The sequence below is a fragment of the Anopheles gambiae genome, chromosome 2 (assembly GCF_943734735.2).
Source record: "Anopheles gambiae chromosome 2, idAnoGambNW_F1_1, whole genome shotgun sequence".
NCBI classification, from domain to species: domain Eukaryota; kingdom Metazoa; phylum Arthropoda; class Insecta; order Diptera; family Culicidae; genus Anopheles; species Anopheles gambiae.
Window position 1 is genome coordinate 47,943,561 of NC_064601.1, and position 12,298 is coordinate 47,955,858.

At 39.5% G+C, this 12,298-nt stretch overlaps 1 long non-coding RNA gene across 1 annotated transcript; it reads left to right on the forward strand.

The window, feature by feature from the left end:
* The first annotated feature begins 5,343 nt into the window (after positions 1–5,343).
* Positions 5,344–11,168, forward strand: LOC133391307 (uncharacterized). The gene is made up of 2 exons (XR_009764807.1): positions 5,344–5,793; positions 5,994–11,168. It is a non-coding gene; the product is annotated as an uncharacterized LOC133391307 (long non-coding RNA).
* The last annotated feature ends 1,130 nt before the right edge of the window (positions 11,169–12,298 follow it).

The following is a 12,298-nucleotide window of genomic DNA, read 5'->3' on the forward strand; positions in this document are numbered from 1 at the left end:
GGCACCGTCACTCATTAAAGGAACTAATCCAATAATGCAATAAAACTGTAAAGCAATTACAGAAAGGATGTTGCACCTTTCCACTTCAAACATTCAAACAGCAATCACCCGGACGCTTCTGCAGCCGGATAGGGCAAATATTAAAGTTTCTAATGGTTTAATTAAATCAGTAATTCCTCGATTGCTCTTTTTGTCGATTGATTTCAAAGAAAGGCTCCTAATGAAGTGATCTCTGTGCAAGGGTTGACCTTTACATCGAAGTGGTCCAGTGCGCAGTCGGCAGCGGGTCAGCAATTTTAATTAGATTTCGAAGACAAGTGAACCGAGAAACGCTGCACTGCAATGGCGCCATCGGAACCCTATCGAAGGACCCTCCATTTCCCTCTCCTACCTATTCTTTTAGCTTCTTGGTGTACAATGCACTTGAGAGTAAAAGCTCCAATTACACCCCGGGCCCGGTGCGGTAACAGGAAACATGCAAATTCCACCTTCAGCATTAGCTGGGCATCTCTCACATCAACGGGGTGTTGCTCGGGAGGTCACACAAACGCACCACCCAGAATCCCACGGACTGCAAACTGGGAAGGTATTTTAATTTATGCATTTTAATCTAGCACGCTTTTGTTCGTCCGCCTTCGAACATGGTCCTCCAGTCGAATACCAGGAAGAACGTTACAGAACCGACTATGGTCGAGTCGCAGCTTAAACGCAATGAACGAAATGACGCAAAGGGACACGTGAAGACACAGGACGGAGGTAAAAATGTGGCAAGAATTCTATCAACCACACAGAAACTGTAAGCATCGATGAAAAGAAATGAACTTTGTCCGTTACGGTCGATCTGAGAGCTTCCAAACAGTGGAACGAATCGAAAAAAAAAGAGCAAACGAGCTCTCGCTTGAACTACAGGAAGTGGAGCTGTCTCATCTCGATTGGGGAACATTCTTCCCCGTAAGCATCGTACTTCTAATGATCCATGTAATGGAGGACCACCAACAACACACTCCCAACATTAGACTTGATACTCGCTTCCAGATAGACTCTCAGCAAAAAACGCTCCTGGTCGTTTGAAGTTTGAGTGACAAGAGAAATCGGACATAATTGGTAAGTGTTTACTGCCACCATTCGACGATGTCGGTACGGCATATCGTTGGTCACTTCTGCTGCAATGAAGTAGGTTCATCCGTCAGTGTTGCGTCTCCCGAAGCTATCCCATACCATGAAATGACTACAAAATATTGAGCATCATAAAGTAAAAGACATAATAAAATGGTCCAGGACTCGGGTCCAGCTCCCGGGTTATCCTTGTAAGCACACACACACATGCACACATCCACAACCTCAAAACTTCTCGTACCCTGGGTTCAGTTTTCCTTTTGTAAAACTTTCTCCCATTTAGGTTCTTCTTTTCTCCTGAACAATCAGCCACCCCCGTTTCACCCACATCCTGTCTATCCCGAGAGTGAACCAAAAGTGCCTTAAGGTTCCTATTTCGTTCGGGTCACCACATCTATTATGTTTTCCCGTCACTAAAACTACTGCACATATCGAAGTTTTCCACTGCAAAAGCAAGGGGGACTTATGGAAAACTCTTCCCATCGAGCACACCACTCTGCGCTCAGATAGTGGTGTGTGAGTGTGCGTGTGTGCCGTAACGAGGTAGTGTGGGGTGAGTATGTTGCCTGAGACAGAGGAAGGACGACGACGACGATACACCTCAGGCTCACATCAAACCACTCAGCTCTTTACCGAGCGAGCGTCTTGCTCTGCCCAGAACTTTGCCAAGCCAGTCCCCTTTTTGTGCCGAGAGCTGGGGTGAGGATTTAGAAACGACAACGGCTCTCGACACCGAGAAAGGGAAGAAACTCATTTGCCGACCCCTCCCTTTTTGGTAGCGGGCGAAAACTTGGCAAAACTGGTACTGGTTCCGCAACAAGGATCCGGACGACACAGTAGTGTCGGTTGGCGCAGAAGGAGAGCGAACGCCTCGGAAGACATGCCGGACAACGACGACGACGACGACGTTATCGTTATTGTCGGTAGTCGTGGTCGGATTTCCATTGCCAGCGTTGCTTTGGTAACGTCACTGCTATAAGTTAAAACGAGAAAGCAAATATGGAGATTCGGAATGGAGGAAACTGTCTTGTGTCTGCTTGGTTTGAGGAAAAACTATGCAGACGCAACATTGATGCTACATCTTATTTTGCATCGGTGTTCTGCTGTTTACAAGAAGTTATCCATTTGTTTGTAATTCTATTTGATATTATTAATTTATATTTATCGAAACAATCAATGCAAAGCTACAAACCACCTTAATAACCTTGCCAGTTGAAAACATTACAGTATGTTATATATTAGCTTTTTCCCCTTTTCAGCCGATTTGGCACTTGGTGATATTTAATTAATAATACGAAATAAATTAAACTATGTTTGCACACAAGGTGCAAATATCTTCGCTCACGTGCTGCGATTGACATCGAGCAGGGTTGCCTAAAACATTGCAGTCTCCCTTCTAGAGCGACGTCATACTGGAACTCATCCTTCCTTCCCTATCCGCCCAGCGAAGCGCCCCTAATTCCCAAGAGCACGCTAACACGATAACCGGTGACTTGGAAACTTACCAAAAGGAGAAGCCATCGATTTTCCACCACACTTGCACGAAAGGAAGATCGATGCAGCAAAGGACCGGGCCAAGTCTGCAAACCGTTGACGACGATGCTGCTGCTGGCCCTTTTCTCAGAAGTGTTTTACGGATTATGTTCTACATCATCGCATTTGTGACCCTCGTCGTCCTGTGCTCTGGCCTGGTTGCTTGGTTGGTTGACAATTTCCTGCCCAACCATCATCCCCTTTGGAGGCCGTGTACGTCTTGTTTCATTCTTTCTTCATTGTACTCACCCAACCGCTGCCGTTATCCACTCGCTTATAAGATAACTCCGAAAGGCCAAAGAAACACAGACAGACGCCGTATAATTCGCTCGGTACAACATTGGGATGGAGGGAAAACCAAGGAAAACCTGTTCATTGGTTTCTAGTGGTCTGAAACAGAATGGAAAGCATACACCATTCTTTTGTGTTTATGTGTGCGTGTTTGTATGTATCTTTGTAGATGTCTGCAAGATTGTCTGCTCGTTTGTGCATCGGCCAGTTTAAAGAGTCTTCTCGTTGATGTGGAATAATTAAAAATGAAACTACGAAAACGAACTAGCTAGATGCAGAATTGTACGTATTGAAAGACGATAATGGGGACCATGGGTTGAGGTTTGCATTTAATTTATTGTAGCACTTTTCAACACAGGGATTTCTCGGTGGACCTGCTAAAGCTGATCGCTGCTTTTCCCTTCCAACGCTCGGTTGATAATGTGAAAAGTGGCAAATTTTAATGTTTCTTAATTTAGCTTTTATTCAATTTGAGATTTGAAGTGTACTTTGAGCTTGAAAATGGCTGATGTAAATATGGAACAGACGAACGAGCTTTGAATTATCCTAGTTTTTGTAAACAAATGCATCATCATCCTATAATAAAATTAACTTATAAATATATATGTTATGTTTATCCATCATAACTTCAGCAACATAATTTAACTTGATAAATTTTATTTGAATTAATCCTGAACCTTTAGAATTTGAACCTTTTTAAATAAGTTTTAACTAATATATAATGAATAGTTGTTTATAATCTACAGCATCATTTGATAACAAATTTTTAAACAATAATTTCATACAATTCGTCCAACCCGCATTGCTTCAAAATAACATCAATCAGTCATAACCATAATGTAATACTTTAAGTTAATTTTTACCTATAAATAACTTGTTTATCTTTCGTATGCATTTCATTTATCATTACAATCATTTGTTTTAAGGTTATTTTTTACATATTAAAATTTATAAAAAAAAATATGTTGTTGTTGTCAATATTTGGGTTGTTTACAACATATTTAAATTTTCAGTTAAATTTTAATCGTTTTGTTACTATTTCCATTCTATAATAAAAAAATCTTCAATGTTTAGATTCATGTGATATGATTTTACTATTAATTAATGTACGAAATGAAAAATTTTGGCATTAAAACAAATGCTGTAATGACCAGAAAAACGACACTGTGTGCGTTACATCCTTTAAACTCATTGTACGCAAGCATGTCTTGTATACAACTGTAACGTTTCATATTGGTTTTTCGTTAGCCATCCAATTTTCCACCACTATAAACAATCATTCTGAGCCAGTTTTCCCAGTCAATAGCATTTATTTAAATAATATTTTGATGTTACCGAACTAGCAAGTAATTTATATACATCATTCTTTACAATATTACATTATGTTTCAAACATTCATTAACAAAAAAAAAAAATATTTTTAAGAAGTAATCTTACTAACGCCATAGTAGTTAGTACAATCATATTAAAATGAAAAGATTGAATGATTTTAATAGAATAAACAGTGATCATTTTAATTCAGATTCCTTGTTAGAGACAATATTAACAGGACATCTTCAAGACTTTATCTTTTAAAATTCGTTTAAACCATCCTTGGTGAAAACATCATTTCTAAAATGGCTTCTCAAATGCATATACATATTTAACCTTGAACTTAACGTATTTTTGCTGCATATTTCCAATCCTTGAAGCAACTGTAGATCATTTCCGTTGCAATTCAAGTTGTATCAAGTTTTTATGCTACACTTAATAATCAACGTCCAACATTACCGTTTCCATCGGCTGTAAGCATTAATGTTAATGTTTCCGCTTTTCAAATCTGGAAAAACAACATACAAAATTCGAAATCGCCTATACAGCGCGAATAACGTCCACCAACAATGGTAATCCATCTGAGTCACACAGCAGCATCCGAAAGTGTCATGCAGACAACCTTTACATCCGTTCCCAGCCTCAATGTCCTGCACATCTGCATCTGAACATTTGTGCCTAATTACGAGCCAACAGGAAAAACTTGTTCCTTCCCATTTCATCTCATGCGACCGTTGGAGAAAAATCCGGAATAAATCGTTAGCATCTCGCGGTCCACTCGCTAGTCCAGGTGTCCGTGCATCCTGTGCAGATCCTTTGGTGGCTGTAAAACCGGCTCTAGAAACAGGAACCGCCGCGCAGTGCCCAGCGGCCACTTTTCATCTCTCTCCCATAGTCCATCCGGCCGGCTGGGAGCGAACGAGATCGCTGCCAAGGATGCTGCTAGCGGATGGTTGTTAATCCTCCCCTCCTATTTCAGTCAGTGGCCAAACCGGCTTTCCCCCGTGGATCTCCGATCTTGACCATGATTTTGCTGCTAGAAAACATTTTCCTGCTGAGCTCGGTTTGAGCTAGGAGGTCAGTTCGCTCAAGTCCATCTACCGTTCAACATCACTTTATTCTGCTGCGCAAATATCCTGCGCTTCGATCGCCCGGCGATGGAAACGTTGGACTTTGTAGGTGCGTTCGCGCAAAGTTTCCAGTGCGCTAGCGCAGAAAGAAGCAATGCACCCAGTGGAAGTGGCAGTGACAGTGAGCATCAGTGCGCCCAGTGAAAGTGTGATGCGCATGTGACTAACAAATCGGCAAACCCATCTCGTCCAAAAACAGTGCAAAAATCAGAGAAGCAAAATTTGTACCAGCATATAATGTCCGCAAAACAAAAGAAGCAAAACAGCATACCATGCAGCTAAATCCGTATCAAAAATCGGTCCTTATTTTTGTGAAACCCAGTTTGGCAATAGTAAATTCTGTTCTGAAGCTACATCTACTAAAATGGTGTGAATAAAGTGACGTTGAACCGACTTTGCAATGGAAAACAAGGTAATAAGCCGGTGCAGATGCTACATATTTGATGATTACATTACCCCATCAACATTGTAATTGTGTGAAAAAAATTTTTTTACCATGATTCGCTACGCATTGTGATCTAGACACGAATGATTAGTGAAAATTAGTGAATTTATGCACTGATTGAGCATTGAAGAAGCACTAAAAAGGTTTTGTTTTCTCTCTCTTCACAGATAGAAGGAGTTGAACGAACTCACCAACCCGACATTCATAGCCGAAGCATCATGTTTGGAATCATTCATACCCGAATAAGCACATATTTGAAGAACTTGAACAAGACAAATCAATATAACATGGGCATCGTTAAGAGAAGATACAAAACAAACAAGTCATCCCGTGCGAAAATAATACATGTCAAATGTTTAACGCTTAAAAAACACGAAAAAGATACAGTTTTCCGATCGACCGACCAGCAAAGGCATTGGCAATAGAGTGAAACATACAAGATCACACATGAAAACTCATTCCAGAAGAATCTCAAGTTAGCCGAACGTAACATTTCAGATGAGCAACAAAACCATAAGAAAAAACCATAAGAAAAAGAACGGAAGAGAAAAAGAAACACAAAAAGAAACGCCCGAATAATCAAACTCGTTCAAATCACCCAAAAGAATGTTCAAACAGAATGTTCATTGAACACAAGTCACAGTTATGGAGGAAAAAGGCGAGAAGCTCACCCCTGGCCTTTGAAAGAGAAGAAGAAAGCATTCAATGAATAAAATATTGATACGCCATCTTGTCCATCTTCACAGCGACGACAGTCGAGATGCCATGCTCGACCACACCACAGCGAAGCGTCTTTCGGTGTAGATTAAATACCAAGACGCAGCACCGGCATATGGACATGCAGCACGTGTTACCTACGCAGCACGCCTGCTCACGCACCAAATCTATCGAAACAAGAAGAAAACAAAGAAATCCAAAATCACTCGCACATACACCCATACAATCGGAAAACGGAGAAAAACAATATACAAAACGCAACCCTGCAAAAAGAAATCGTACACAATCTTAAGCTGCCGCGTTCCGTTCCAAAAACACCAAACCTCTCCATGAGGAGAAGAAGCACCATCGTTCGGCTGGGGAAAACCCTATTTCCCCTATTTTCTTCGGCACGCAGTAACAGCATACACTACTACCAATACTACGACAATTTCCGGGCAGAACAGTTCGTCTGGCTTCGAACGTGGCAGCGCAAACGGTAGCGGAGGAGAAAATTCTAAAACCAAACGGGGAAAATGTTCCGAGCGTTTTCCCCGTCCAACAGTCTAACATAATACCAGCAGCAGCAGCGCCATCGTGTAAGCAGCATTTCGGGAAATAGACAGCTGGCACATCGCGAACCATCTGACAGCATCGTGGCAGGCGTGTGTTTGCAGCAAGACAGCAGGGTGACACCAACGTGGGACAGCAACGACGAAGACGACGGCCGAGCGAAAGCTTCCAAGCGCCAGAGGGAAGCTTGCAGAGAAGTATAACCACACATATTATTGTTTTCGTTTTTCGTGCAAGGCATTGTCCCGCAACAGGGCGACAGCTGCTTCTATTTGGCATTCCTGTTTGGGTTTCCACAAGGCATTTTTTAAATAAGTATTTTTTTATTTGTTTTATTTCATTTCTGATGAACGTGTTTTGTTTATTTTTCACATCACTCGATTAAAGCGTTTATTTTTTCACTGAAGAACTACATTCTGATAGCAACAGAGCACAGAAAACAAAACAACGCCTCCAAATTAAATAGTACCCCGTTTATGAAAGCAAACGAAACAATGTGATAAACAAAAGATAAAAGCAAAACTGATATTACAAAAGTCTATAAAACAACTCAAAAATCAACCATAAAGAAACTATAACAAAATCCAAAATCCCAAAATCTACAATCACACAACACGAAAAACATTCCACAATCACCTCTTATCACTCAAACGTATGCATCGCTCCAATTTTATTTCATAGTTTTTAAATAACACCTACGTTAAGTCACTTTAGCACACATATAAATTGTCAAAAACTGAAGCATTCCACCAGCATGCCAAAACAGTAAAAAAAATTGTAGGCCAAGCCGTTTTTCAACGTACTGAGTCTCAAAAACAACGCAGTAATAGAATTGGTAATAGCTGACCGGGCTTGTTTTAATGAAGCTTCTGTTTTCAATCACGACACAGAATTGATAGCATTATAACACTTAGTTTACCGCTGCAAACGTTTACAATCTTCCCAATGAAAACGATAACAGAAATATTTCACTCAGGTTTTAGTTATTAATACAACTTGTTGCCGATAAAGGCGATATCCAATTGAACTACAATAATATAGTCGCCAACGGTGCGATTTATCGATCCATCTATCTGTTTCTCTCACTCAAGAGATTCAACACAACCACAAACACTGATCTACTTAACAACTCAACATTGCACCCAATCGCCAGAAACAAGAAACAATAGCAATAAACAAAAACTGGAATGTTTTGTTTCGAGTAACGTGTAACTCAGTTCTAAACGATTGTACTTTTACACACAAATCAATGACAAACCTCCTCCTCCATCCCCGAAATGCCTCTCGTAAATTCAACTAGTTAAATGATTTAATCGCCAGCAAAACCAGCCCTCCTTTCCCCAGGTGAAGCTCGAAATCCAATTGTTATTTGATGAAGAAGAAAGGAACAGAACCATATAAAGCCAAGCTGAAGAAACCTCATATGTGATAATTATACTTATTCGTGGCCAAATCATGAAAACATGTGAAAAACAAATAGTAAAATATTTTAAAAAGCAAACATTTTGTTATAGTCATGAAACATGAAAACAAAAGTTAAGGAAAAAACAGAGAAAATCTCACACAATGATAGCCAAAACGAATTGCAGGTTGAGCCTGTATTTAGTGAATATCAAATTAAATCAATTAGCTGCACCAAAAAGAAGAAAAGAAAAGCAACACTAAACCTTACAAAAACAGAAGAAAATTAAAAGATGAAATAATTCTTTGTTTGACTGTGATGAAATATAAATTTGTTCTAAACAATCGCTATCAATTAAGTTGATAATAGACAAGCAAAATGGCAATAATGTGATGTTGGAACAATGTTGATTTGTTTATCCAAAAGTAACACATACAACAACAAAAATCAACCTGCCAAGTTCAGTTCGGGTATGGCAGAAAGCGCTTACCCTCGCACAAACATTTAGCTGAAGAATTGTTAATATTTGATCGAATTTATTTCATTGTTGAAAAGTACCGATTTATAAACAACCAACTGGACTGAGTTTATTTTTGTAAAGTGATACAAATGAGGCTCCAATTTGTTAAACAGTATCGCAATTGAAATTGAATGTTAGAATCATCATGCACAAAACGTTGCTGGTTTGTTGGGGGAAAATTTTCGTGGAAAAATGAATTCTTTCTTACAAACGCAAGGCACAAAACCAAATGTGATACGAACAAAAAATCAAACGATGAAGAACAAACAAAATCTCAAACACAAACTTATTACGGAAAGGGGCATCGAAACCAAAACCGAAACTGTTGGCAACCATCAGCGCACGATTTGGCATGTAGCATATTCGAGCAAATGGGCGATGTACAATTTTCTGCAAAGCTAAATTAAATAGCAAAAACATAAGCAAACATTCACTTACGATTAAGTTCATGCATACTTGAGTCGCGAAAGAAGGCATCCAGTTTTTGTAACGATCCTATTTAGTTTCTTGATTTTGTTTCTGATTACTTACTCTAGTTTATAGCAAATGCTGCCCGCACGGTGAAGGAACAGTGTATCGCAAGAGGAGGCATGTTGTTTGTGCTCGGTTGAGCCACCAAATCAACATACCATCTATTCCGCAATCCACTGTGCGGACAGTCGCAACAGGTCACACAGAACAGAGCGAGATTACTCCCTTGCGGGAGGAAGTAGGCAACGATTAGTCGAAGTAACAAACGATACTAAAATAGTTTCTTTTTTAATCTTTCTTTTTCTAGACAGGGTCATTGAAAATGGGACAAAAAGGGGGCACGCGTGTTAAAGCTTTCTGGCGATCAGTCACGAACACGTCTCGCTACTCGCTAGAAACTCGAACCTCGGAAGGAATTAGCCTGACAAAAACGTTAACAAAAATCACAAAAGCAAGTACTGAAAATTCTTCCCTTTTTGCGTCACTAGTTACAGCTGTTTAAAACCAAACACTAATTATTCAAAACTGATACTTAAGATCAAGACTATCTGAAATCATAACCCTTGACATTCAAATCAAAAAGCCCATAGCTAAAATTGTGCGTATCAAGAGACTAGAACCATCCATCGTTCACACGCGCACAGGATTCTTATATATTATTTTTTTACATTACCATTATGCACACTGAAAAACGCCACTCGCAAAACTAGCGTCGCCGAATCGGCGTGCAATGCGGCGGGCTAGAATGGACAGTGTTTTTCCACAGGCCAGCTAACGCTGTACAACAGGGGGTTGCGGACGATTCTATCCGGTTAGTCAGAGGAAGGATTGTACGACCGCACTGTGTGCAGCTGCCCCTTCGCAGCTGCAGACGTGGAAAGGGATAAAAATTCATTTTCCATTCCCACTCCCCTTTTAGCAGGACACGTCGGCCGGAGACGCTAAGGAAAATTGGTTTTCTTTTGCTAAAATGAAACTCGAACCCAACGAAGAACTGTAAAAAATGCGCTGTAAAATTCCTAAAGCAACCACCGATAATAATCTAAATTATTAATAAAAACCACAAAACAACCCTACCACCCCGACTAGCGCTTAGTGGGCCACAAAATTTGCAATCATTTTTCGGCCATGATCGAAGCGTGGTGTCTATAAAATATTAACATGAATCACACAAACGCACACGAACAAGCAGCAATGAATTTATTCGGAATTTGGTCTATCGTGATGATAGCTTGGGGGACTCGTATTTCGAGGCACATGCAATGTTCGGATAATTTGGCAAAACGGATTTTTGGGGGCAAACGGCAAACGAACGCACTCGGCTGAGGATTTTTCCCAAATTCTCTTTGATGCTTAACTCTAACTACTCTGGACAAGAAAAGCCCGCATCGCGCTAAACTTCTCGATGGGATTTTATTAAAGATACTGCCCTTTTCCGGGTGCATATGATTGGTAGGAAATCTTGCAGACACTTCCCTCAATCGTTCTGGTTTATAATCACCGCTTCCCTTTTTAGAGAATCCGTTTTACGCTTCATTGAGAATGAATACCTTCTTGGACGGAAGTTCAGACGAATTTGGAAGCCATTTCTGGAATGAAAAGGTCGGCTCAAATCTGAAACCAATTAGTTTATCACCAGTTTAGATGAATAACCAGGAATTTAACAAAACAAAACAAAAACAGTTTATAAATCAATATCAAAAGATTTGCCAAATTAGAGCAATATTTAAAAAAAAAAACATAACAGCCTTTCAAACTAATACCCAGGTCACTTAAAAGCATACAAACAATATTTGATTCTAAGAAATATTTGAAGACATAATAAGAAAACAAATTAAACAAACCAATGAAGTATACAAATGAAATAACGAACAAATTCAAATTTGAAATAAAATAACATGCAAAATCAAAGTTCGTAAAAATGCAATCCAAAAGAAAACTGAATGACTGTAGGAAAATGTCATATTTTACATAAAACTCTTAAAAACTAGGACGGAAAAACAAATGAAAATTAATGAAATCAATCACAAAAAAATCAATACAATCATTTAAAAACAAAGCCAACTTCCCAAAATAAAACATTTTGTTCAAATAAATCAAAATTAATAATCTTCAATCTCAAAATCAATCAAAATCCCTAGTCAAAAATTGAAACCTCTGCCTTAAAAACAATATTGGCTCTAAAAAAGTCGTATGTGGAAGAATGGGTACTAAAAACGACACTAACGATTAAAAGCAGAAAAAAGATACCAACGGACACAAGCATTTAAAAATAGAAATACTTCACAAAATTTACTTTCCTCAAAAATAACAACCATACCCAAACCCTCAAAAAATCCAAATCCAAAAAATCATTGCGAGAAACTCCTTTCGGTAGAAACAATTTCCGGCAAAGACATTGGTACCGACATGGGTAGTGTTTACCGTGGTCGGCATACGTGCAACAGAATCTTCTCACATTCAAATCCATACGTTAGAACACAGTCTTACTGGGTCGTCTTTTACCCTCTGCTACACGAAAATGTAATCAAATTATTACTAAAATAGCAAGCACGAACGAACTATTTTGTTAATTAACCTCTCAAAGCGCCTGACCACTGGAGCGTACCACCACCTACCTACATCGGTAAAGCGGATGGTGAGAAGAAAGTGCACCAAATGCTATAGCTTTGTGCTGTCTCTATCGTATATTCCACATACCAATGACACAAGCACACCCAAACATGAGGCCATCACAAAATGCAACAGCAACAAAAAAAACTAACCGACCTTCTGGACCCAAAACGATACCAGAAACCCATTTCCTAGAC